This window comes from Dasypus novemcinctus, chromosome 1 (assembly GCF_030445035.2).
Source record: "Dasypus novemcinctus isolate mDasNov1 chromosome 1, mDasNov1.1.hap2, whole genome shotgun sequence".
In the NCBI taxonomy this organism is placed as follows: domain Eukaryota; kingdom Metazoa; phylum Chordata; class Mammalia; order Cingulata; family Dasypodidae; genus Dasypus; species Dasypus novemcinctus.
Window position 1 is genome coordinate 113,206,537 of NC_080673.1, and position 27,790 is coordinate 113,234,326.

The following is a 27,790-nucleotide window of genomic DNA, read 5'->3' on the forward strand; positions in this document are numbered from 1 at the left end:
AAGAAGCTAATGCAGGTATCCAAGCCTCTGTGCTCTTCCCACCGATCTCACTTGGATGTGTTCTTTTTCAGTCTCAGCACAAATATCACCACCAACACATTCACCCCTTACACTCTTTATCTCATTACTGTGATTACTTTTTACAGGGCATATGTCACTCTCAGAGATCATTTAACATATTTAAGTGATTTCTTGTTTATATTCTAACCCCTTCACTGGAGTAGGAACTTCACCAGAAAAGGGACCCATCTATCTCATTGTTTATGGCATCTCCCCTGCCTGGAAGAGGGTGTGGCTCTTGCTTTGGAATTATTTGAATGAGAAAATCCACTCGGTATGTGATCGAGCAGCAGTATTTAGGACAGTGGTATTTTAGGACACCTTATCTCTAAGGTCTCCAGGATTTCCCTTGGCTTCAGAGGCAGGAAGGCAGAGCACCAGAGCCTGTAGGACCTCACAGGCCATGGTAATATGCTTGGATCTTTCCCAAGTGCTAGGAAACAATATGAGATATTAGTTGGAAAGTTAGCTCCTTCATCATGAATGGATTTTAGGAGTAGCCAGTCAGGAGGCTACTGCAATAGTCCAAAGAAAAGATGATGATAATTTGGTTTGGATAATCATAGCACAGCTAAGGAGGATATCAGACCTAGTTTATTTTGCAGGGAGCAGCAGCAAGATCTACTGATGTGAGGGATGAGAGGAATAGGGCAATCAAAGAAAATGCCTAGGCTGTTTTTTGTTTTATTTTTATTATTATTGTTTGTTTTAACCAGGGGAAGAATTGCTACTCAAAATGAACATTAAAATGGTAAGTCTGTAGGGAATGCAAAAATGAAAACAAGATACCTAAAATCTTAAAAGTAAATTAGGCAGACGCAGATGTGGTTCAAGTGATAATGTCTCTGCCTGCCATACAGGAGGACCTGGGTTCGATCCCTGGGGTCTCCTGGTGAAAAAGAAGAGAAAGCATGCCTGCACAGCAAGTCAGTGCCCACACAGTGAGCCAAGTGCTCACACAGTGAGCCGAGTGCCTGCATTGTGAGCCGAGTGCCCATGAGGTCAGCTGAGTGTCCACACTAATGCCCATATGACCCATGCATGTGCCCGCATGGTGAGCCAGTGCCCTCATAGTGACATGAGTGCCCATGTGGTGAGCCAGAGCCTGCGTGGCAAGTCGAGTGCCTGCACGGTGAGCCAGTATCCACGCAAGTGAGTCACGCAGCAAGATGATGATGCAACAAAAGAGAGACTGGGGGAGTCAAGGTGAAGCTCAGCAGAGACCAGGAACTGAGGTGGCACAATTGGTAGGGAACCTCTCTCCACATCAGAGGTCCCCAGGATCAAAACCCGGTGAATCCTAGAGGAGAAAGACAAGAAGACAAAAAGAGAAATAGACATAGACGATGATACAGCAAATGGACACAGACAGGAAAAACAGCTGGGAAGGGGAGGGGAAGAAAGAAAAAAAAGAAAAAGAAAATGCTTTAAAAAAACAATTTAAAAAAAGTAATTTAGGATAAAATATTGATTCTTAAAGTCTTTTCAATAATTGAAAATGATGTATGCTTGCAACACAGCCTTCAAAAACAATTTTTCTGATCTCAAAGTTAGAAAAATTGGAAAATCTGAAGAAAAACAGGAAAATGTAAAAATTAAAAGCACCTCAACCCTTCAATGTTAAATGTTATGTTAGTTAGTATATAACTATTTTAACTGTCATATCCTGACAACTCTTCATAAAAATAATGTTTAACAGTGGTATAGAACCTCTTAATAAGTGTTACAAAAATTTACTTAGGCCTCCTGCAGGTAATTTCAATCATTTGCTGTTAAAAATATCAATCTTATGATATACTATTATAGAAATAACAAACAAATTTTACTCTGAAATAATTTGCCAGCAAAAAATGCCTCTGGTTTCGGCTGAGCCTTTTTTCTGGAATTTTTATTAATGGAGGAACCTTAAGTGATGTTTGGATTTCACGCTAATAGTTGTATTATCTCTACTATCATCAGTGTACCTGAGCCAAAGTCTAAGTGTAAATCTCATCTTGGAAGCAAATGAAGTTGTTCTGAGACCTTCATATTTTGAGCTACTAGGGGTACCACTTAGTAAATTACCACAGAAACACACTATGGCTGCAGCCATCAGAGGCAAACATGTCTCATCAGACTATGCTATTTGTCCTCAAGATGTCTCTCTCCCATTCTACAATGATTAATTCACGTGAAACAGAGTATGATCACTCTTTGCAGCAGTCTGAACAATCAAGGCATGAAGATAAGGTACAAAGTAACTTTTCAAAGAACACTGATGTAGAAATACATTTCTCAAAAACATAAATCTATGTGCAAGTAAACGGTTTAGCAAACATTTATGACAAATCTATAACCAATTGGAGGCTCTGTACTATGTGTGAGAGGAAATGCAAAATAAAAATAGACTTGCTCCCTGCCCTTAAAATGTTTATAATCTAATTGATGGAACTAAATTATTATAAAGTTAAAAAGATGCCGAAGTTTATGATACTGTGGTACTGACTATAAATGCAATTAAAGTTCTGAGAAGAAAAGGAAAATTATGCAGAAAAGGGCAAGGAGCAGTTAATAAAGAAGCAAACTAAGGCACGAAAATCTGCAACCAACAGTTTGGTTGTTTTTGATTTTGTTTGAGATTTTAAGGAACTGAGAACTCCATTTATTCAGTAAACGCTTTAAAAGTCTATCTGTTTCAGGGAGGACCCTGAGGGTGCTTCTGCCCTTTTTCCATCTCCATATCTACTTATTCTCAGATCATGGGAGCCAGGAGCTATAAGGCCTGTACCTAACGAATGGTCAACTAAGCCAATGGTTCTCAAAGTGTGGTCCCCAGTCCAGCAGCATCAGCACCACCTGGGAAATTGTTAGGAAAGCAAATGTTGAAGTCACACTCAAAAATCAAAAATACTGACTCAGAAACTCCAGGACTGTCATCTAGAAATATGATTTTGCCAAGACCCCCAGGTGATTCTGATGCATTTCTGAATGCTAAAGATTGAGAACAGATCTAATATGACCAAATAGTAAACTGAAGGCTAACATAAGGTAATTATTTGCTAGTTAATGGCAGAATAAAAGCTAGAATCATGATTTTTGACTCACAAGAGAGTGTTCTCTCTATGCCCCTCTAAAATTCCTGCAAATTTTTCTCTTGGTCCAAGGTATTTCCTTTTTTCCTGCTTTCCAAACATAAGCCTTGGAAAACTGAGGTGCTGCTTATAGTAGTGCATACTTTTTTTTTTTTTAATTATTCCCTTTTCACTTGATAATGAACTAAGCAAACCAAGAATCTATCAAATTTCTTTCATAATATTTTTTATTAATTAAATTTTTGTGATTTTAAATGTAATATAGAGGTAAACTTTTTTTAAATAAGCAAAGAATCATCCAAGGAAAATAACTGTCTTTCAATGCTCTTTCTTCATATTTCTTCAGGAGTTTTCCCTTTTTTATTTTTAGTTCTCTTTAAATATTAAGGCTATAGCTATAGCTCTATACCATATTTATTTTCCTACTTAATTTTTTATACTTTCTAATAATTTTTTAGGTATTATTAACATTGGACATTTCCATCTTTATGTAATCCATAATGTCATACACAACTTGTATTATTTTTCAGCGAATTCTTTGGACGGAAATGTTTTGTTTTTTCTAAGATGAAGTGAAAATTTACCTATGTTTTCTTCAAATGCTTATGGGTTCATTTTTATATTTAATGTTTTAATTGATCTATATTTTAATGTGATTTTCAAATTTTAATGTGATAAGAATCCTCTAGACTAGTGAACACACAGATTGTTGGATCTCACCCACAAAGTGTCTGATACAGTAGGTCCTATATTTTAGTTCTTATATGTCTAACAAGCTCCAAGATGATTCTGATGCTGCTGATTGTGGACATATTTCGACAACCAGTAAAAATCTCAAATTTCAGTTTTATAATTGTGCTTATATTTATTGGATGAAGAAACTAATAAACCAACAGTTGCATTGTTTATAGGGTTTGGGTATTATGTATTGTACTAGTTTCATGGCTAAAACATAAGCTATAAAGGGTGAGATCAGAATCAGATAAAATGATAGATTTACGGCTAGATTGAAGAAATCTTTGAATGTCATGAATACAGGTTTTTCTTTATGAAAATGCAACTCTTCTCCAAAACTGAATAAATATGCCTATAATAAATGTTCACTGAATTTGATTCAATAAAAGCTTCAAAATTTCACCCTGCCTTCAGAAATGATATATTTTTTACTTACAAGATAATCACTTCTCTATTTTATGTTAAACTTCATCGCTGGAAAAAAAACTTTATAGCTTCTCTCAAGGAAATTGTGTAAGAGACAAAAACAATGGACAGAATTCTATAAATCTTTTTTAAAAGAGCCTAACCTTTTTTCTGCTTTATTAAAAGGTAATTAACAACTTAATTGAAATAATAAAATCTGCTACATTTTCTTTTCCAAACAATGAAATTACAAATATAGGAAAATTACAAGTCAAAGACAAAATGGATTTAACCTGAATATTACAAGTTCAACTTAGTATTTGGTACTTTAGAAGTATGTATTGCTACATAATCATTCAAAGTCGTATTATGGAAATGGATATTAAAGTCACATCAAGATGGGATACTTTTAATCACAAAATACCATGAAATATTAGGGTTTCTATGAGAAAGATGATTCACTAAGAAGGTTACTTAAAAGATATTACCAGTAGAATAACACATGATCACTAGGCAATGGAGCCTTACTGTTATATACAGTAGATTGTAGGGAAGAAATACATGGGAAACAAATATTTAAGGTAAAGCAAAGCCATTTCTTTACAAAGCAGGAGAAAGCAAACTTATACCAATGCTGTATGACAATCTTTTTATTCTTTATACCAATGCTTTGATGAAACTTTGATCACTTAGCACTAACCTATCCCTTTGCTCTGGATATAAAACTCTTATCAACATCAATAGGATCTAAGAGTGGACTGAACAGAGTATTGGATTAATTCGACTCTTGTGAAATACAGTGACCCATAAAGGTCTCCTCCATGAATGATACAACTCCTTTAAGAATTATCTCCACAAAGTTATACTTCTGTTGACAGATAATGTTTCAGGTTTTGTTTGTTTATTTTTAAACACAACTCTGTTGATACAATAATTCAGATAAGATGAAATGAACATCTGAAACATCAGTGATTTCAATCAATAAAAATCTCAAATTTCACTTTTTTATTTACATACACTTACTGATTCACTTAAAATGCTTTAAAAACACTAATATCAACAAGCTAAAAGTTCACTGATATTCTAGTTTACATAATGAAAATTAATTAACAGCAATAGATATAGACAGCTATGTTTTATCATTCAACATAGGTCATAAGGAGTTTGGCTATTTTCTGTATCATTTCAATATGAATAACCACAAAGAAAAGTAGACACACCAAACAGTGTTCATATTGTGCATTTTTTTAAAAAAGGCTTAATATATAATATAACATGATAACCCATAAGCTAGTAATAAACTAGGTATAGTTTCAAATGCTTTCAGTGAAAGTGGAGTAAAAGCTTTATAACAAAATGTCAACAACTAAAAAGCACTCAGATGCATTTATTCAAGTCTAACTGGTATGCAGATGCAATTAAGCTGATTCAGGAACTGTAAAACCAAGATACCATATGGTTCCTAGTTCTCCAAAATTGCAGGCATAAATGTAGATTTCACACACTGGTATCTGAGCACAGCACTATTGACGACAGTATGCTTTGCTCTGTCATCTGTAGTGTCTTTCTGGAAAATCCATTTAGAAAATATATTGTTTTTATCCCATCAAAATATGTGAAAGTAAAATGCAGCCAAATAGGAAATCAATCACGGGTATCCCCGTGGTGACTCAAGTTGGATGTTTTTCAGTAAATATACTACTGCTGTGTCAGTTATACAATTCTTGTTATGTTCAAGTTTAAATGTTCTGGGTTATAAGACAATTATAAATGTTATGCATTTATCCGTCTACACATATTTTTTCAATGTGCTGGCTACTATTCATTGTTTTTAGACTTCCCAACACCATCATGAAAAAAGCTAACATGAATAATAGATTTGAGAATGTCAGTGATATATTCTATAAATTGCTTTACTAGGGATGATTTCAGGTTTTTGGATTTTTTTAAACAAATAAATTTTACTGATAGATATTAAAAAGCATAAATCCATCCAAAGTATACAATCAATGGTATGTGGTATAATCACTGTGCATTTATCAGTTCAGTCATTCTTAGAGCATTTTCATTATTCCAATAATAATAAGAAACAGAAAACAAACAATAATAAAAACCTCATCGCCTCTCAATCTCTCTATGCTTCCCCTGCTGTACATAGCTGCTGTTCTGTTTCCGACTCTCTAGTTTATTTATATTTTGTAAAAACAGTCTTATATATGCAATACCACATGTTTGTATTTTATGAGGTTTCACTGTTACACAGTCCCATGTTACGTTTTTTTCAGCTTTTCTTCTAGTAATATACATGTCCTTAGACTTACCCTTTCAACTACTGACTGTCATACCCATTTAATAGATCTGCTAGTTATAAACACTAGGATGTGCTTTCACCATTTCTATTCATTTCCAAAGATTTACAAACAACTTTTTTACCAGTTCTGCACAGACTAACCCTTAGCTACCCGATCTTAACATTCAATATTCTGTTGACCTATATTCAAATTATTATTCCCATAAGTTTGCATAATACGTTTAGTTCACAGTAGTGCAGTCATACAATATCTGTCCTTATGGCTTGCTTCACTCAATAAAATGTCCTCCAGTTTCATCCATGCTTATCATATGCTTCAAGACTTCCATTTCTTTTTACAGCTGCATGATATTACATTGTGTGTATATATCACAATCTGTTTATCCATTCATCAGTTGATGGATACCTGGCTTGTTTAAAGCTTGAGCAATTGTGAATTACACCAATGTGAACATCGATGTGAAGCTGTCTGTTCATGTCACATTGCTCCCACTTCTTCTCGGTACATACTATTTATGATATTGACAGGTAACATGGCAAGTCTATATTCAACTTCCTCATGAACTGTCAAACAGTCCTCTACAGTGGTTGTACCATTTTAAACTCCCCACAATAGTGAATAAGCATTCCTATTTCTCACATCCTCTCCAACATTTACAGTTTCCTGACTTTAATAGTGGCCAGTTACTAGATGGGAAATGATATCTCATTGGAGTTTTGATTTGCATTTCCCTAATCACTAGCACTGTTGAAAATATTTGCATCTGTTTCTTCTCCATTTGTATTTTTCATTTGGGCAATTCTCTATTCAAGTCTAGTCCTCCCCGCCCCCGCACCACCCTCAATTTCTGATTTTATTTATGTGTCTTCTCTCATTTTCTTTGTCAGTCTAAATAAGGGTTTGTTGATTTTGTCGATCTTTTTAAAGAAACGAATTTGGTTTTGTTGATTATTGGTTTTTGTTCTCAATTTCATTTATTTCTGCTCTGATCTTTATTACTTCATTCCTTTGACTGGGTTTGGATTCATTTACTGTTTTTTTCTAGTTCCTCCAGGCAAGCATTAGATCTTCAAATTTAGCTCTTTCTTGTTTTTTAATGTAAGAATTAAGGGCTATAAATTTCCCTCTCAGAATTGCTTTTATGGTGTCCCATAGGTTTTGATATGTTGTTTTCATTTTCATTCTTCTCAAGATATTCACTTGGGGTTTGCCCCTAAGGCTTATGAATATTTTCAAGTGTTCATGGGCATTGTCTGAGTGGGTAAAGATTCACACAATAACAAAAAGAATATTGAATTCCTATCCTGGGGAGTTCTGCTACCTTCTCTAAAAGGACAGCAAGAATTCCCCGAGTACAAGGACAGTGCCTGGTTAAGGAAGATAAACCACTATGCCAGGCCCTTGTTATTGATGATTATACTTATGAACCTTTCCTTGTGAATTTGAAACTTAGCCTAGTATTATATACTGCCTAAGAGTTACCTCCTGAAAGCCTCCTTGATCTTCAAATGTGGCTTCTTTCTAAGCCAAACTCAGCATATAACACACTACCTTCCCCCAAGCATGGGACATGACTCCTGGGGATGAGCTTCCCTGGCGCCTATGGATTATTACCAAGAACCAACTAGCAATATATCTGGAAAAAGACTTTGAACAAAAGGGGGAAATGGTAAATACAAATGAGTTTTTATGGGTAAGGGATTTCAAAGTGAGCTGGGGAGGTCATTCCAAAGATTACACTTAGGCAAGTCTCAGCAGGATCTCATTGACAGCCACAGTAAACAGTGTGTCCAATAGTGTGAGGCTCCTGAGTGCTCTAGAGACATCCAGAAACTATAAGCAGGGCAGACAGCTCAGGAATTCAGCACCCTGATAGTGGGCCTTACTTTGGGATTTATCTTCCCCAGTGTAAAAGAGTTAGACTCATTTATAGGTTCTCTACATATGGCTCTTTTGCCTCTTTTATTTGAACCTATAGTTATCATTATACTTGATAAATATATGTCCCAGACACTTAAGTCTCTGGTCCATCAATGTGCCAGTTGAGTCCTGAATTTCAGTAGAGTTGCCACAACTACTATCCTGTTCACTGGACTCACCCAGGAAAACTAACAAGGAGATCCCATCTCAAGAAACAGAGTGTCTGTGACAGCAAGCAACATAGATCCATCCATCTGTTCCATGGAATCTAAGCCCCTTCTCAGTTACAAGTAGAGTGGGCATCACCATGCCAAACCCTCAAGATTGGGGAATGAGCAATGAACTAATGTAGACTTATTATTATTCTACTATAGGCTTATTATTATTCTAGCAATGGAAGAATTCTTATCACTGATATAAATTCTTACCATGATATATCATTGATATATCATTGATATAAAGCAGCGACCACCAGAGATTCTGAGGGATGAGAAAGGGAAGAATGCATGAAATACTGGGGCATTTTCAGGACATTGGAGTTGCCCTGCATGACATTGCAGTTATGGATATAGGCCATTGTATATTTTGGCAAAACTACAAAATTGCGTGGGACTAAATGTAAAATGTAATGTAAACTGTAGTCCATGGTTAGTAGCAAAGCTTCAATGTGTTCATCAATTGTAACAATACCACACTAATGAAAGATGTTGTTAATGTGGGAAAGTGTAGGAAGGTGAGGGAGTGGAGCATATATGGGAATCTCTTATAATTTTTATGTAATATTTATGTAATTTAAAGCATCTTTAAAAATAAAAAAAATTTTTAAGATATTTGCTGAATTCTCTTGGAATTTCTTCTCTGACCCACTGATTATTTGAGTGTGTTGTTTAATCTCCATATTTTATGAATTTTCCTTTTTTTGGGGGGAGCATTATTATTTTCAGCTTCATTCTGTTATGATCAGAGAAAGTGTTTTGTATAATCTCAATCTTTTATTAATTTATTGATCTTGTATCGTGACTCAGAATATGGTCTGTGCTGGAGAAGGATCCATAAGTGCTTGAAAAGAATATATATCCTGCTCTTTAGGGGTGCAATGCTCTATAAATGTCTGTTAGGTCTAGGTCACTTATCATATCATTCAAGCTCTCACTTTTAACCTTGTTGTGTCCTTACATCTGAGGTGAGTCTTACAGATGGCTCATATTTTTTAATGTATTCTATCATTCAGTTTCTTTTGATTGGGGAGTTCAAGCCATTAACATTCAAAGGTATTACGATAAGTATATTACTTATTTCATCCATTTTGCTATCATATTTTACTATTGTCTATCTTTTTACCCTTTAATTTACTCTTCTTAATAATTTTCATTGCTACACTCTTCTACAAGTCTCTTGCCCTTGTTTTTCCTTTCAGGTTGCAGTACTCCCTTTACTATCTCTTGTAATTCTGGTCTTCTGGTAACATACTCTCAATTTTTGTTTGTCTGTGAAGACTTTGAACTCACCCTCATTTTTGAAGCATAGCTTTGCTGGATACAGAATTCTTGGCTGGCTGTTTTTCTCGTTCAGTTATTTAAATACATCATACTACTTTCTTCTCACCTCCATGGTTTCTGATGAGAGGTCAGTTGTATGTGACAGTTTGCTTTTCTCTTGTTGCTTTTAGAATCCTTTATCTCTGATATTTGTCACTGTTAATAGTAGGTGCCTTGAGGTAGGTCTATTAGGATTTATTCTGCTTTTTCCTTCATGTATATTGATATTTATGACTTTCATAAGAGTTTGGAAGTCTTCATTCATTCTTTCATAAAATATTCTTTGTGCCCCTTTTTCATTCTCTTCTCCTTCAGGGACATTTATAATGTGTATGTTTGTTCATTTTGTGTAGTCATTCAAATTCCTTAGACCCTGTTGCATTTTTTCATTCTTTTCTCTTCCTATTCTGTCTTTTCCAGTTTGGATGTTCTGTCTTCAAAATCACTAATTCTATCTTCAAGCAAGTCATATCTGCTCTTATGTGCCTCTTTTGTACCTCTAATGTATTTTTACTCTCATCCATCTTGTCTTTCATTTTCATAAGCTCTGTTACCTTTCTTTGCAAACTTTTAAATTGTTCTTTAGGCTCAGCCAGTGTCTTTTTAATATTCTTTATCTCTAGTTATATTTAATTTCAATTTTTTGAATTAAGAGAGTTTTGTGATTATTACTGATTGTCTTAAATCCTGTATCTCTGCAGGATATTTGGTTTGTTTCTTTGGCTGAGCCATCTCTTCCTGTTTCTTAGTATGGCTTGTAATTTTTTGCTGATGTCTAGCATCAGAATATGTTGGTTAATTTACTCTGATGACCAATTTCTCTCTCTTGCCTACTTTTTTTTTTTTTCACAGTTCTTCTTTGATATTTGGCTCAACTTATTCTAAGTCTTTAAAATTGCCCAGCTTAAAGTTATCAAAATCAGGCCAGGGACTAAATAATGGGGCAAAGATTTTCTCCTAGGAATCTGAGTTAAGGTAGATCTAAAAGCAATGTTTCTCTATGCAATTTCCAAACTGGCCAGCAAATGGTGGTCATGAACACCTTTCCACAGAGGTATTTCAATCTCTGCTTTACTTTATTTTGGTTTAACCAAAGCTGAGATTCAAAGTGGGCTCTCCTGGCCAAATTCACTTAAGAGAAGTTCCCTTTTCCCTTGTAACTGCTGACAGGGAGGAAGACATCTGTTCCACTCTCAGTCAGCTGCAGTGAGCCAGTGGTTTTATCCCAGCTTAATATCTTGGGGGTGGAGGTGGGAGCCTTTCCTGGTCTCCATGGGGGCTTGATAACTCATGTTTGTCGTTTCACATTCTTCATCTCTCTGTCCCTCACCCTCATGAGGGTTGTGCAACACTGTTTTGTTCTGCTGACCCCCAAAGTAGGTCTCTTAGCCAGCTTTTGGCCCTTATTCCATCATTGTGAGGGAGTTGAGACCTGACTGCCTACTCTGACACCTTCTTCCCAGAACTGTCAGGTGCTTTTTCCTTCTATTTTCTAATCAAGAAGTGATTAAAGAACATTGCCAGTCCAACTGGGGGTCTACATAGCAATACTTTAAAAATATACAAAATATGAATTAAATTCTTCCTATCTAAATTAGTCAGGGTTCTCACAGGAACCCGGTGTTCCTGTGTGTGTGTATGTAAATATGTGATTTTTTTTACAGGAATTGGCTCACACAAACATGAGGATTGGCAGGCCTGAATTTCCTAGGACAAGCTGTAAATCAGGAACTCAGATGATTTCCCCAAAATAAGCTGGCTGTCTGAAGTGGAGATAAAAATTCTTCTTTCTGACTGCTGAAATAATCAGTTCTTTTAATACATTTATTTGATTGCATGAGGCTTCTCTCTGTGCTGAAGGCAGTCTCCTCTGTTGATTGTAGATGTAATCAACCATAGATGCAAACAATCCACTAAAGATTTAAATTCATGAAATATCTTTACAGTAACAATTAAGCCAGTGTTTGACCAAACAACTGGACACCATAACCTAGCCAAGTTGACATGTGAGCTTATGCATCACAATATCTATACTCCCAATTGGCTGGATTTGTTCAGTAAACAAAGATAGATCATAACATTTAAAAGACACCTATATTTCAAGTTGGAAAATAGTATATATATATATATATATCAGTATGATTTCAAATGTTTCTGGCCTATTTAATTTCAAATAACTTTACATATGAATGGACATTGATATATAGTAAAACCATATGATTTGCTAAGCAACAAAAATGGAACTCCTAATATAATAATCTATGGTAAATATGACTCTAGAGCCGTAACTCTACTTTATTGGAAGTGTTGCAATGGTTCTTTGACTAATGTGATAAAATACGTAGATTACCGTTAACAATATTCTCATGTGTCAGGATAGTCTGGGTTTTCCCATTCTAATTTTCTAAGTCAGTAAGTAGACCTACTGATAACTCCAGCTGGAGGAGAGGGGAAGATATTTGGGGAATTCATATATATGTGTAACCCAGGGTCTGGATTAGGTCTGATTTATGGCCTCTTGATTTCTACTTTTTTGGTTATGTTATGTGAGACCAATCAATTAAGCACTGTATACCTCAGATCTTAAAACAGAGGCCATTTGATTGGGGATCCAGCAACCATAGAAGACAAAATAGCAGAGTCTTCCCATTCCTTCTCCTCCCTCTGTCCACAGAGCTATGACACACTTAGTGCTGGATTAGATGAGTCCTTGAGACTTACAAAAAAAAGTAAGGAAGGAAGAGGAGGGAGAGAGGTCAGAAGATGGTAGAGAGGTTTATGTGACTCCAAGATTAATCATAGGAAATATTTCCTAGAGGTCAAAAGATTCATCGTCACAGTTTTTCCACCAGACATGGAAGAGTGGCTTTAACCCTACAGTCCTCAGATTCTAAAATTCAAATGTTGGAATTACTTTAGTAAAATTGATTAGTTTGTAACTTTCTTACCAATGCCTTGGATTTTTTTTTTTCCTCAAATTATTCTTTCCTTCATATTTTGTTTCCCTCTGATACAAATTTACTTGAAACAAGATCCCTTGAGCCTCATCATTTTTATATAGTGTGAGAATTTTAGGTTCTTTGCTTAAATTGTCTTGCTAGAGGGAATGTCAAGGATTAATTTCACAATAAACTCTTAATATTTGAGTAACATTCACAAGCTACATATTCATATTAAAAATATAAAATTATCATTCATAGCACTCATTAATACAGACACAGCTATTTAAAAGAGCAAGACACATCTGAAGGGTGGTGCTAACATTTCATCCCATTACAGTCTATGGTTTAGACTACTCTTTAGAGATTGTAGGTAAGTATGACTTCCTGGAGAGTGGATAGTTGAATGAAGAACCATTTTTCCTACCTGGTGTGTCCTGATATGCTCCAGCTACTTATACATAATGAAAATAGTGGGAGAAAATTTTGAGAAAGAGGACAGAAGGGAGCAAAAAAAAAAAGTCTACTGCAAGATTTGTCATCATCAGGTAAATGCCAGAGATAGTGTACTAGGTTTTCAATTTAATTCCTATTCCACTTATTTGACTTACCATAGGCATTCCAGCACCCTCCTAAAAAATTTCCTCACTCTGCAACTTTGCCATACAGCTAGTTCTTTTAGTATTTGATATAAGCCTCTATCTTTAGCTTTCATACTAGAAGATTAGCATACATTTCATACTCTTTCCCTTATCTCCTTCCCCAATTTCAACAACACACTATAAAAACTATTTACATAGTCCACCTACTTTTTTTCAGAAAATTTTAGTATATAAGCATCCAGAAGAAAACAACCATCTATATATCTTTACATTTACTTAAGTTTTATACATTCCAGAAATGACTAAATTATACTATGCCCAATATGGCAAAATTTCTTACCATGTCCAATTTAAAGAGTAAGTATGGCTAATTGGAGTGAAGTACTGAAAATGGTTTTAAGGCTGTATAGTAAGAAGTTTGGTCTCACTCAAAAAGAGTTCTGGCCTTTTTCCTCTGCTATTTGGATGTGATCTATAAGACCCTGGAAGTCTTGCCTGATATGAGTTTCCTTGTTTCTTTGTTTACCTGTGAGATAAAGCCACTGGATGTTCTAACAATGTGATTTATGATAAGGGGTTTGCAGCAGGCAGTACCAGTTCAGACCTCTGGAAGTGGATGGAGACTAAATGTCAGCCACATGGGGCAGTATGTGACTGAGAGCCAATACTCCATACTCTATGTATACTCTGTCCATGAAAGGAGACAAACTCTGTCCATGTCTCTATGAGGACAGGACAACCGAAACTCTGCATGTGCAGCCCTCCTGGACTCTACCCTCTACGTGTCTCTTCCCTTGGCTGATTTTAATTTGTAACCTTTCACTATAATAAAACTGTAATCATAAGTATAAAACTTTCCTGAGTTCTGTGAGTCATTCTAGGTGATTAATAAACACAAGGATGGTCATGGAGATGCCAAAATTTATTGATTGCTGGTCTGGAGTGAGGATTTTATAGAACCCCAAACTTGCTGCTGGTTATCTGAAGTAGGGGCAGTCTTGTTGGCACTGTTTCCTCTAACTCTGCAGGTGGCCACATTCATTGCAGAGGTCTATTCAAGTTCAGCAGGGTAGCAGGATATAATGTAAGACATAAGCATTGGAGAGAAAAATGGAGACTATGTGCTATATATTTTCACCATAACCTGGACTCTCCCATATCTAAATCTACTCTCATGGGAAAACACTAGGGCCTTTAAAATAAGCCCTGATTCTACACACTATTTGCCAACCACCAATAAAACCATCAAAGTTGCATTTCATTGACCTATATCTCATAGACTCTCCTTTTCAGTAACAGCTCTGTCACTTTCCTTGTTTTCCTTTTTCTTGGTTCTGAATTCATGAAAGAGAGCTCTTTCATACAATTTTAGTTAGAAAACACTATTTAATACATCACCTGTTAGTGTATCACAGATTTCAGAATACACAAAATATTGTTTTTCCATTGGGACTCATTGATTATTTGCAATCGGTAAAAATACCGGAATATTCTAAGCTGTGGGTTAGAATGTTAAAAGAATTATTAAAGATACAGTCTTAGTTTTAAAATGTTATAGAAACATGAAAGATCATTTTTCTCTCAAAGTCTTAAGACTATTTAAATTAGGCATATGTCCAAGATTTCTTTTCAATATATGAAATATAGATTATATTGGTAATCTTCATGCACATTTTGTTAAAAAGCTACTCATCTTTCTTTTAAATTTTTGTTGAATTTCTTTGGCTTTTCTTGAACTTACAGATCATTTTAGACATCATTTGCATAAATATTGATTCACAGCCAAGTATATTATCCGTATTCTATCTATTGTGTCCAAACCTCCTCAAATATCAGGTTTACACCTGATTCAAACTAGCAACCAGGGCCAGATTCATGTGTCTAACTTGTTCAGTCACAGAGAATAGTATTCTGGGTTAATATTCTGCTGTCATGGTCTTGAAATGGAGGCAGAGCATTTTTTTCTTTTTTGTACCAGGCCCTGCAAATTATGTAGCTGGCCCTGCTAGACAATATTATCAAAGAAATCAGTTATTTAGCAAAATGAGTTTATCATTCCAAACATCTTTATAAATTAAGCTTAAAAGATTATCAAACTTATAACAAAATTAGCCTAGTCAACACACTACTTTTATTTTCATACTATTACTTTCCTCTTCTATTCATTCCTTTAGTATTTGAAAATAATCAAAAAATGCTTGAAAATATATTATTCATAGTTTCTTAAAGGAAGAATTGAATATATTCACACTTAAGTGAGCATATATTTGAAAATTCATTCTTTAATTCAGATTGCTAAGCAAAATAGAGATTTATTTACAGAACACAAGAAAAGGGCCAGGATTGAAGTCTGCTAAATGATTATGAAACTAAATGTTGACTACTTGAAAAATCTTTCAATGAACTTTTATCTATCCAAAGAAAATAAAAAATTCCTTGGCACTACAGCAAGTTTCTTGATGAAGTCAAGATGAAAACTCAATGGAAAGGAACTGATTAATATAGTTTATTGTTTATTTTGCTCATATGAAACTAGCCACCCCTTTTTTAGTGATATGATAGTCCTACTAATATCTTACTGTGCATATTTTATACAGAAAATATATACCTTACACATGCCAGTAGCAACCCAATCTTGCCTTCTAAAATTATTTCTGATTTTATGTTTTTCCTTTGGATATACTCAATGCATGCATTAAATTTTTAAATTCACCAATGTATTCATTAACCATGTGACTTAATATAAACCATAATATTAAGGACATTCATAGTTATATTCTGAAACCATGCTATGCTGGGACTAGGATAGTCAAGTGCAAAATTTTTAAGAAAGAAAAAAAGAGTTTATGATTATAATAACAGAAGATATAAAAAAGTACATTTACATTTAGTAAATAAATCTCTTTTTACGTTCCATGTAATAACAGATACATGGAATTTTAACAATAATTTGCATCTCTTATTCAGACCCAACACTAGTCTTAAATCCTATAAACCTCACTTGGAGTTCTCACTGGACCATCGAGCAGTTAAGTCACAAACCAAATATCCTACTTTACCTTTTCACATCTTAGTTTCCTCAATAGCAAAACAGATGTGATAACATCTGTTCAAGAAAAGAGAATAATAAAACAATGACCAAAAGGTACACATAGCATGAAAATGCTTATTCAACATGTCTTTTGAGAACTATTTTTTAAAAACCTAATTTAACCCTACAAATCCCAGGTAGTTTTCCATTCTTTCTGCCACTGTGACTTCCATACATGGTGACTTGAATCTACTGAACTGAAAATCAACTTCATGTGTCTTTACCCACTGTTCTTTCTTGACATTTGTGTAAAGCTCTACTCCAAGACAAACTCTCATGATTGGGGGTAGGGGAGGGCACAGTTGGAACACAAATTGGTTTTGAAGACTTGGATTCAATGTTTCAAAATCTTATATGAATGGCACTCACCCACATCTAGAGATGCCTTTAATTTGCATTACTCTTGAATATGGAGGGTCAACTTACTCATGGACCATCTTCTCTATCCCATCACAACACAGTTGATTAGACTCAAACACCTGAAAGAAAGCACAGATGGCTCCTTCTCTTTTCCCTTATATGTATTTTTTGTGCCTGAGGGTCTTAATCCTGTTGCTCTGATGATGCAGAAAAGGAAGTCACTATTCCCACTAGGTTGGATTATGGGACAGGAAAGTTTGTCTCTTATTTTCAGCCTGACTGCAGAACGTGCCTTTCAAAAGACAGGCACTGTTATGAATGCTGGGGAGACAGAGCAAAATGGTAATTGATTTGCTGCATTATATTAACTACATAAATTGGCTTTTGTTAGTTAGCTTCAAAACTACATTAAAAAAGGAAAAAAAAAATAGTCCCTAAAGGAAAATGTCTTCTAAGATTAAAAACATCCACCTAAAATTCTGGTTTTAGAATATACAGATGAAATATGATGCATACTTGAAAAAAAACAATGGCTTACAAGCATAAAGAAAACAATTTCATGAGTTATCTGACACATGATACTCACTTTCAATTCTCCAATGACAACTGTTACCATTAATTCTCTATAGACAAGAAGAAAAGAAGGAAGGAATGAAAGCAGGGAAGGAGGAAGAGTTAATTGGTTTTGAAACACAAAAAAATTTGCTTTAATACTTTCATATTGAGTCATATAATCTGAAATATTGTGATTTTAATATGAATGAATTTGATATTGATAGTAATTATAATATTTCTATTATATGACTACTCTAAGATAATTATTATGCTTATTAGACATGTGTTTCATCAGGAGATTGCAGTTTTATGTAGTAAGGCCTTAAGTGACATAATTTAAAGCTCAATGTGAAAGTGTCAGAGTCCCCATATCCAGGGATGCTAAGCAGTGAGTAAAGTAAAGTACATTGGTGCAAAATATCTGAAGGTGACAATAGTACCAGACCTGTATTTAAAAGGCTGAAAATTCTATAAGATTACAATAGAACTATTTAATCAGAGCCTCAGGATATGATTGTCAGAAGATGGCAATGCATTTTATTTTATATATCTATGCCATCAAGAAAATGAAATACAACGATGGCCAATTTCTTTCTCTTACAGAAGTACAGTAAAAGAGATTCTTATCCTTAAGATCATGCAATTAATATTTGGTAGAGTAAAACAGCTGGATTTAGCATTTAAGTATGAAACACCCTCTCTTTACTATACTTGGAAAGATATTTTATTTTAACCCTACACATAACCTTCAGTAGAATATAGAACATTTGGTTTTAATTTCTGATAGCTCCTTTCACTGGAATTTTACACAATAAGGATAGAAATTACTTGAAAATGATTTTTATAGAATCACACAATTATTATACATTTTAGCTTCTATATTATTATGTCCATGAAAAAAATAATTAACTAAGCCTAAATTTCTTCCGGTGAAATTTAATCATTTACCACAAATTCACCAGGTAACTTTTTTTCTCATTCAATTAGAGAAGTAGTGGGTTTACAGAAAAATCATGCATAAAATACAGTATTCCCATATACCACCCATATATCACCATAAACACCTTGCATTGGTGTGGAAGATTACCAGGTTACTTTTTTAATACCTGATAAACCATGATTATCATCTAACTTTGATATATACACATACACACACACACACATTATTTTAAATGTTAAAATAACTTTCCTTCAAAGCAAATTTTTGATGTAAAGATCTATCTCAAAATCCTTTAAAAACATTAATGTCTGAAATATACAAGTAATTATAATATATCACCCTAGAAACACAGCTGGTATTATTTTTTCTATAATTAATGTATCCCAATTATAGTACTTGTAATAAAATTAATTTAAGAAAAAAAATGGTCAAATAAGGAAAAGTTCATGCCTTTTCTCCCCAACATAAGTCCAATAAAGGTCTATATTATCACAAGTTAACGATTATATTATACGAGCTCTCAGAGAAATTATACTATAATAGATGTCATTTTTAAAGTATTCTTATAGATTATGGAGATGGAAGCAAACATATGCTTTATTTAAAATTAGGTAGGTAAGCAAGGATATCAGAAAAAGATAATGAGTTGTGTTAGTGGAGAATTTTGAACTGGAATTTATTAGTGGGACTTCTTTTTTTTTTTAAGGAACAAATTCTGAGTTAATATACCAATATAGAGGACAAAGAAAGAAAAACCTATAATTAATAATGATTAAGAAAACCTTCATATTTTAGAGAGGAATATTAAATGCTCAGATTGATACAGATATAAATATTCCATTTTTTATCGAGAAATATTCCAATAAACTCAAGCATGCTGAGCACCACACAAATACAAATGGAAAAAAGGTGCTAGACAGCAATGTATACAGTGAATAATATAGTAGATTTGTTAACTGATACCAGATGAAGAAAAAGCAAGTTTAGAAACACACAAAAATCTATAAAAAGCATTCTAATAAATAGGAAAATATCACAATATTAAGGAAGATTTTATTAGTTCTAACCATGTTGGTTGATTGTGTGGGGCAACTAAAATGATTCAAACTAGAAAATATTCTGTAGTAAACCAACTTTCTATAAAATTAATATTCACTGAAATTTCTCACCCCAGTTAATACTAGAATGTCTCCCCAGAAGCCACATCATTGTCTTCAGGAGTTGGGATCTTAATGAAAACAACCAAAAATGCAATGCAAACACAATGTAATAAACTAAAGAGTGAAACTGCAAAGCATGCAAAAATTGCAGGATTTCCTTAAACTCATGAAAGAGGTGTAAAACTGCTCAAAGTCCACACAAATTCCTTGACAAATTAGGTTGGAAGCTTAGACCGGTTAATTATGGAAGAAAAGAAAACTGACAAGAACAGTAATAATAGAATTTAGGCAACAAAAGAGCATGCTTTGCTTATCACAGAATGTGCTTTTGAGGAACTTGATAAAGCCCTTCAATATTTCTCAAAAGAAGTCTTCCTCCTATTGGTGTTCTTAAAGTCAAATATGATTGAAAGCAGTTGTATCTTCTTTTTATATCCTTACATCTGAAAATTACTTCCCCAAATCAATATCTGATCATTTTAAACTCATGTTTGAAAGCCATAGTTGCAATTATCACCGAAAATAAATTTATATTTTATTTTTTCTGAAAAATTTCCACTCTCCTTGTTCTTCCAAAGTACTTACTATAAATTTTGGGATATATTTTGGATGTATATAAACAGCTTTTTCTGAATCAATTAACCTCCTGCATTTCAAAATGAATATTGCTAATGAACTATACCAGAACCTGTTATAACATTCAAAGTTTTCTTAAGGGAATACATTTTAGTGAATGTACAAGAAAAAATCACTTATATTATTAGAACTCATTAGGCAGCTATGGCCCAACTCTTAGTAACCATTATTACTAAGATAACTCAAAGGCCTCTAACTGAACTCCTTGCTTCCATTTCTGTCCCTCCACAATCTTTCCTGCATATTGAAGAGAGTTTGTGTGTGTGTGCTTTAATATTTGTATCACCGGGTGCTCCCTTGAAGTCTTAGAACGGCTTACAATTACATTTAAAATTAAATTCAAATAAAGTAATACTGTGGACTAAGCCAAACCACTCAGATCCCATGGTAGGCTATTCTCTCTGCTTGCTCTGCTTCAGCCACATTAGCCTATATTTTCTCTTTAATGACCATATCAAGCTTAATTGCACCTTGGGGCCCTTTTATTTACCCTTGCTTACCTACAAAACCTCTGTTACTGCATTTCTACATGGCTGGCTCCTACTTGTTATTCCAATCTCAATTAAAATTTTACTTGCTCAAAGCGACTTTCAGATCACTCTATCCGTCAAATTGTTTCATTCTCCTACCCCATCACTCTACGTTTGAGCACACACAAACACCCCACACACCCACTTGATTATCCTTATCACTCAAACTACCTTGCCAACCTATTTGCTTACTAGTCTACTACCTGCCTCTCCTGACTGGAGTGTGAACTCCACATGGGCAGGGACTTTGTCTTACTCTCTACTGTATCCTAGCACTCAAAACAATGTCTAGAATATAGTAAGCATTAAAAAAACTTACTTGTTTAAATTAAAGTATGAATAAATGAAATACATCACGTAATGTTTTCTATGAGAGGTACATTTCCAAAGTTTAAACAATTACAAGCTATATGTATTTTCTTATACACAGATGAATAGTTAATTTAGTTCATTTCAGGGGCATTTAAGTGCCTACCATCAAGTTAAATTCTTGGGAACAGCAATACCTTTCTTTGTTTGCATAATTAATTTCAGGGTTAATATTAAAATAAGTTCCTCTGGTTTCTCAAGAGTAAAATAATCTCAAAGATCTCTGTAATTCAAGAAAACTACACTCCTGCAATCCTAAAAACAGCAATAAAAAGTTTAATCGAATGAGTAGGGAGGATGCACTGGAGACAAGAATGGGCCCTTAGCATTTGAGTTCAGATCATTATTACCATCAGGAGAACTGATAACATTTGCAAGTACAATCATATGGATGTTAATTTTTTTTAATCACATGCTGATCTTTATAATTAGTTTTATTACATTATACAATTTTGTGTGGAAATGAAGATATTTTTAAAAGTTCAATGGCCCTCCTGATTTTAAAATTGTAAAAGTACCAAAAGCAAATAAACAGGAAAAAAAAACAGGTTTTCTGGCTTTCCAGATCTTTTTTTTTTTTTCAGATTTATTTATTTCTCTCCCCACGCCCCCACCCTGGTTGTCTGTTCTCTGTGTCTATTTGCTGCATCTTCTTTGTCCGCTTCTGTTGTTATCAGCAGCACGGGAATTTGTGTTTCTTTTTTTTGTTGCATCATCTTGTTGTGTCAGCTCTCTGTGTGTGCAGCACCATTCCTGGGCAGGCTGCACTTTCTTTCGCACTGGGCGGTTCTCCTTACGGGGCGCACTCCTTGTGCGTGGGGCTCCCCTACGCGAGGGACACCCCTGCGTGGTATTGCACTCCTTGTGCGCATCAGCACTGCACATGGGCCAGCTCCACACGGGTCAAGGTGGCCCGGGGTTTGAACCGCGGACCTCCCATGTGGTAGATGGACGCCCTAACCACTGGGCGAAGTCCACCGGCCCCTCTAGATCTATTATAAAACTGGTTAACATTTATCAGTAATGATGTGAATTTGCTTTTTAAAATATATTCATATTGCACATTCTGTTCTTTATCTATCAATATCAACTTTATTCCCACCCCAAACCTTTTCTTTAAATTAACTTAGATAATTATCCAGTTTAAAGAATTCATATTTACACAACATAAACATAGTATAACATGTTACAAAAAGTGTAATTCCACACATCTCAATTTTCTCTTATTATTTGATGTATTTATTTAGGAGGCATATTTGGAGTTAGAAGATTGACACAATGTCCTTTCTTATTTCAAAAAACATTTATCAAAATAAATGCAATTCTATCCAAAGTCATAGTTTTCATTTTTGTGTAAGGTCCAAATGATAAAATAATTTTAATATAATAAATGCTCCCACTAAGGTATTCCAGAGGGAAGAAATTTACTAGGAAACCTAGATTATGAATCTATAGAAATTCCTAAGAGTTCATCTTATCCCACACCTGTAACTAAAGACCCAGGGGTTCAAATTATATAAAATTTACCAAATGCCTTTAGACAAAGGCTTCTTTTAAGTAAATATTTTCAGAAATTTACAATATGCATCAGAAATTTCCTATTACTTCAATAAATGCTACCGTGAAACTATATTCTTTCATATAAGTGTGTCAAGAGCTGGCATTGTTTAGGCAGCATCTTGTTAAAGAAGTGCAATGAATGAAATGAAAATTTCCATATAGCTAAAAAAAAGGTGCCAACCCCAATAATTTCTATCCTATTAAATTAAACCTCTATAAAATTCACAGAGTAAAAGCACAGCAGTAAATTCTTCTTTAAACAACCACTACCTATTTCAGGGAATAAGGTTATGTCTAATCATTATAGGTAGTCTTGGTATGTAACATTTTTACACTGCTCATTTAAAATTTCAGAGGCATATTGGGTATATAATATGTCTAAGAATGTGTAATGACAAAATAAGTCATTAAATTTTTGAAATCTCATGAATCCAATACCAAATATTATAGTATGTTATCAATTTACAGTCAATATAAAATATTTCTCAATTCAGTAATTAGATATATTACTTAATTACTTTAGACTAACTGTGCTGGAGATACATAATTAAATACTACTCAGCATGTAGAAATATGACAGAAGGATTTCTTTATAGATTTTCAACTGCCAAAAGCAAGATGCATAGTTATATATACTATGATCTCATTCAGTAAAATATACACATATGTGGTTCAGCCATGGAAGTGACCCACTCAAATTTTCCTTCAAGACAATCTGCTGCAGAGAGCATAGCTGATGAATAGCCTTCAGCTGCTAAACTTCTGGATCCAACATTGTGTTCATGCTGGGCCCATGCTTTGCAGCCAATGACTGAGAACTGTATGGATCCTGAAACCAGACTATTCCTATTGGCCATGGGATTCCTATTAGGGGAAACAACCATTTGAGAAATATCCATTGGCCTGGCTGAGACTTTCTCAAAAGATTCTGTTGCCTGAGGTTCTTCCTACCCCATTCTCCCATTCCTCACCTCCTTCACTGGGTATTTACTGGATGCCCATTATGTTTCAGACCCACACTGCAGTCTGAAGGTTCTCCCAGATGACTCCTGCTCCATTCCTCATACCTCTTTCCCCTTCACAAGTATCATCCCCAATAAACCTTTTGTACATATACTTCCAGTTCAATACCTGCTTCATAAAGGACTCAGACAGACACAGTAAATATTATAAATTTTTATATGGAAAGCAAAATGGCCAGAAAGAACCATATCAAACCATTTTATTCCATTATACAATAAATAGAATTCAAGTATTAATGAGGAACATTTTATTTCTTAACATCATCAAACAGTTTTAAAACATTTTTTAATTTCTTACATATATTTCAATTTGGTAAAAAAATAATATAAAATTTTAAAAGTTTATTCATTTTTTGATCATCCTTTTCCTGTGCTGTGATGTCAGTAGCTCCCAATATAGAATGACAGTGGAATTATCATTATAAAACACCATAACATATTCCCTTGCTACAAACACTGTATCATTTTACCATCTGTCTGGAATTTCAACCTCAAGATTATCTCCTTTCAAACTAATGGCAGTTACAGGAAAATTGAACAGTATGGTATCTATCCTAGAATGAGTCTCTTTTCTCCATAAATACATGTCTTTCTCATTTGGGTTTTAAATATGCCAAAATTTTTATTTCTTCCATTAATTAACACTTACTATGTGCTAATTATGTCAAGTATGAGTAATTAACATTTTTAAAACTGTGTAGGACACAATCAGCAAGATGGTGGCAGAGTAGGGAGCTCCTAGAGTCAGCTCATGCTGACAGGGCAGTTAGTAATCACATAGAGCAATGTAAAGTACCTGTCAAAGGGCTCCATGAGACCAGAAAAGCATCCTGCAACATTTTTGAAGGAATGGAAAGACTCAGCTCATCTGCAGAAAAGATTCATAAGTAGAGCACTCCATGCTGCAAAGGCCAGTACCCATCCTCCACAGATGGCACAAGCCACATTAGGAACTATTCCATGGCTGGAATTGGAAGCTCCAATCCCCAAAAATGAGGAAGGAAGAGACAGTTGGGCAACAACCTCAGCTACTGATGAGTAAATTCAGTGGGCTAAAGTATAATCCTAAGAACAGCTAAAGTTTAAACCTGTCCAAGTCACAAAAAGGCCAGAAGCTGTCATTTTAAGTCCAATCCTGGCGTAAGGGGAAGCTGGGCTGATTGAAAATCACAGTGACAGTAAGGACCAGCTTCTTTCTACCCAGATTAGATTGCAGCTCTAACCTAAGCCTCAGCTGCAACTCCAGCAGGGAGGAGGCTGGTGGAACCTGCACCAGCCTCTCTGGGAAAATACAGGCCATGCCACAGAGGCTGGTGATCACCCTACTCTGGAAGTGCAAGCCACCTCAGGAGGTATTCTGTGGCTGGAGTTGGAAGCTTCATTTCCCGAAAACAGGGGAGGAAGAGATGGTAGGCACCAACTTCAGCTACTAATTAGTAAATTTGGCAGGCTAAAGTAAAACCCTAGAACAACTAAAGTTTGAACCTGCCCAAGTCAGAAAGAAGCCAGTAGCCACCATTTTGCCTCCTCCCCCAGCATGAGGGGATGATCACAGCGATGGTAGGGACTGGCGTCTTTCCATCCAGATTGGTGTGCAGCCCTAGCCTAAGCTTCAGCGCCACCTCTAGCATAGAGGAAGCTGACGAGACCTGCACCTGCCTCTCCGTGTAACTGCAGGTACATTGGGCTAGCACAGCTTGAATACCAGGGCAAACGCAGTCATCTTGGACCCACACTACATAGCTTGCTGCCTACATCTGCAGCTCCATCCCTACCCCAGGCCAGGGAGCTTCAACAGTCTCTATGGACAACTACAGTTTATGCTTCCACAACCTGATTATTACACATGGCTGTGGCTCTGTCCCTACCCCTGGAAAAGGAGAAAGTTGGAAAAAGCTTCATCAATCCCTGGGGCAATAATGGCAGCTTGAGCCTCCACAGCTTACAGCTTACAACTACATCCTTGGCTTCTATTACACAACCAGCACAGGAAAAAGGGCAAGAAAGTCCTAAACTAAAGAGAGAAACTGTACCCAGAATAAATACATCTAGTAAGCCAAATGCCAAGACACCAACAAAAAATTACAATCCACACCAAGAAATGGGAAGATAAGGCCCAGTTAAAGTAGCAAGATAACACTGCAGATGACGTATAGGAGTTGTGACAACTAATCAAAGATATTCAAACTCCTTAATAAATGCAATGAGATGGCTAAAGAGATTAAGGACATTAAGAAGACATTGGATGAGCACAAAGAAGAATTTGATATCATACATGGAAAAAGAGATTTTTACAAGAGTGAAAGATGCAATAAATATATAAAAAATACACTGGAATCATATAACAGCAGACTTAAGAAGGGAAAAGAAAGGATTAGTGAGCTTGGAAAAATGTTCTGAAAGTGAACATACAAAAGAACAGATGAAGAAAAGAATGGAAAAAATTGAACAAGGTCTCAGGGTACCAAATGATGCAAAAAACATGCTAACATATGTTTCAAGGGTATCCCAGAAGGAAAAGAGAAATGAAATTTGCAGAAGGAATATTTGAAAGAAATAATGGTAGAAAATTTCCCAACCCTGTTGAAGGATGTAGATATCCATGTCCAAGAAGCACAATGTACTCCCACCCAAATAAATCTGGATAAACCAACTCCGAGACACATATTAATAAGAATATCAAATGCCAAAGACAAAGAGAGAATTCTGAGAGCAGCAAAAAAAAAGCAATGCATAACATATAAAGGATACCCAATAAGATTAAGTGCCGATTTCTTATCAGGAACCAGGGAGGCAAGAAGAAAGTGGTACACATATTTAAGATACTACAAGAGCAAACTTCCAGCCAAGAATCTTATATCCAGCAAGACTGTCTTTCAAAAATGGGGACAAATTTAGAATATCCACAGATAAATAGAAACTGAGAGAGTTTGTAATGAAGAGACTGGATTTGCTACAACCTGAAAAAAAAAAAAAAAAGACAGAAGAGAGAGGTTTGGAAGAGAGTCTAGAAATGAAGATTATATCAGTAAGAGTAACTAAGTGTAAAGTGTATCAAAAGAGTGGTGAAAATAAAGTATGACAGATAAAACTCTAAGGTCAAAATGGGTGAAATAAGAACTGCCTTTACAGTAATAACATTGGGTGTTAATGACTTAAACTCCCTAATCAAAAGACACAGGCTGGAAGAATGAATAAGGAAATATGAGCCACCAATATACTGTCTGCAAGAGACTCACTTTAGACCCAAGGATACCAATAGATTGAAAGTGAAAGGCTGGAAAAAGATATTCCACACATGTTGTAATAAAATAAAAAAAAATCCAGAGTAGCTATACCTATATCAGATGAAATAGACTTTTTCTTTTCTTCCTCCCCCACTCCATTCCCCTTGTTGTCTGCTCTGTGTCCATTCGCTGTGTGCTCTTCTGTGTCTGCTTTTATTCTCATTAGGCAGCTTCAGGAACCGATCCTGGGACCTTCAGAGTGGAAGAGAGGCAATGACTCTCTTGTGCTACCTCATCTCCCTGTTCTACTACATCTTTTTTTTTTTTTTTATTGACTTTGTAATAATATTACATTAAAAATATATATATGAGGTCCCATTCAACTCCTCCCCCCCACCCCACCTCTCCCCCCCCCCCAGCAACACTCATTCCCTTCATCATGACACATCCATTGCATTTGGTAAGTACATCTTTGGGCACCTCTGTACCTCATGGTCAATGGTCCACATCATGGCCCATATTCTCCCCCATTCCATCCAGTGGGCCCTGTGAGGATTTACAATGTCCTGTGATTGCCCCTGAAGCACCATCCAGGGCAGCTCCATGTCCCAAAGACACCTCCACCTCTCATCTCTTCCTGCCTTTCCCCATACCCATCAGCCACCATGTCCACTTTTCCCAATCCAATGCCACCTCTTCTATGTGGATATTGGATTGGTTGTGTCCATTGCACCTCTATGTCAAGAGGAGGCTCAGAT

The 27,790-nt window shown here is 35.2% G+C and overlaps 1 protein-coding gene across 10 annotated transcripts in view; it reads right to left on the bottom strand.

Annotated features, from left to right (window-relative positions):
• CCSER1 (coiled-coil serine rich protein 1) overlaps nucleotides 1-27,790 on the bottom strand; it is a 1,483,327-nt gene that overhangs the window by 1,339,095 nt on the left and 116,442 nt on the right. For 3 of the 10 annotated variants that reach the window (XM_058295433.2, XM_058295416.2, XM_058295470.2), the window contains exon 3: nucleotides 17,620-17,656. The exons of 5 other annotated variants lie outside the window; for them this stretch is intronic. The gene's annotated coding sequence lies outside the window, so the exon portion shown is untranslated. Of the gene's footprint in view, nucleotides 1-17,042; nucleotides 17,153-17,619; nucleotides 17,657-27,790 lie in introns of all 10 variants that reach the window. 2 more of the 10 variants (XM_058295424.2, XM_058295464.2) reach the window with 2 other exon arrangements.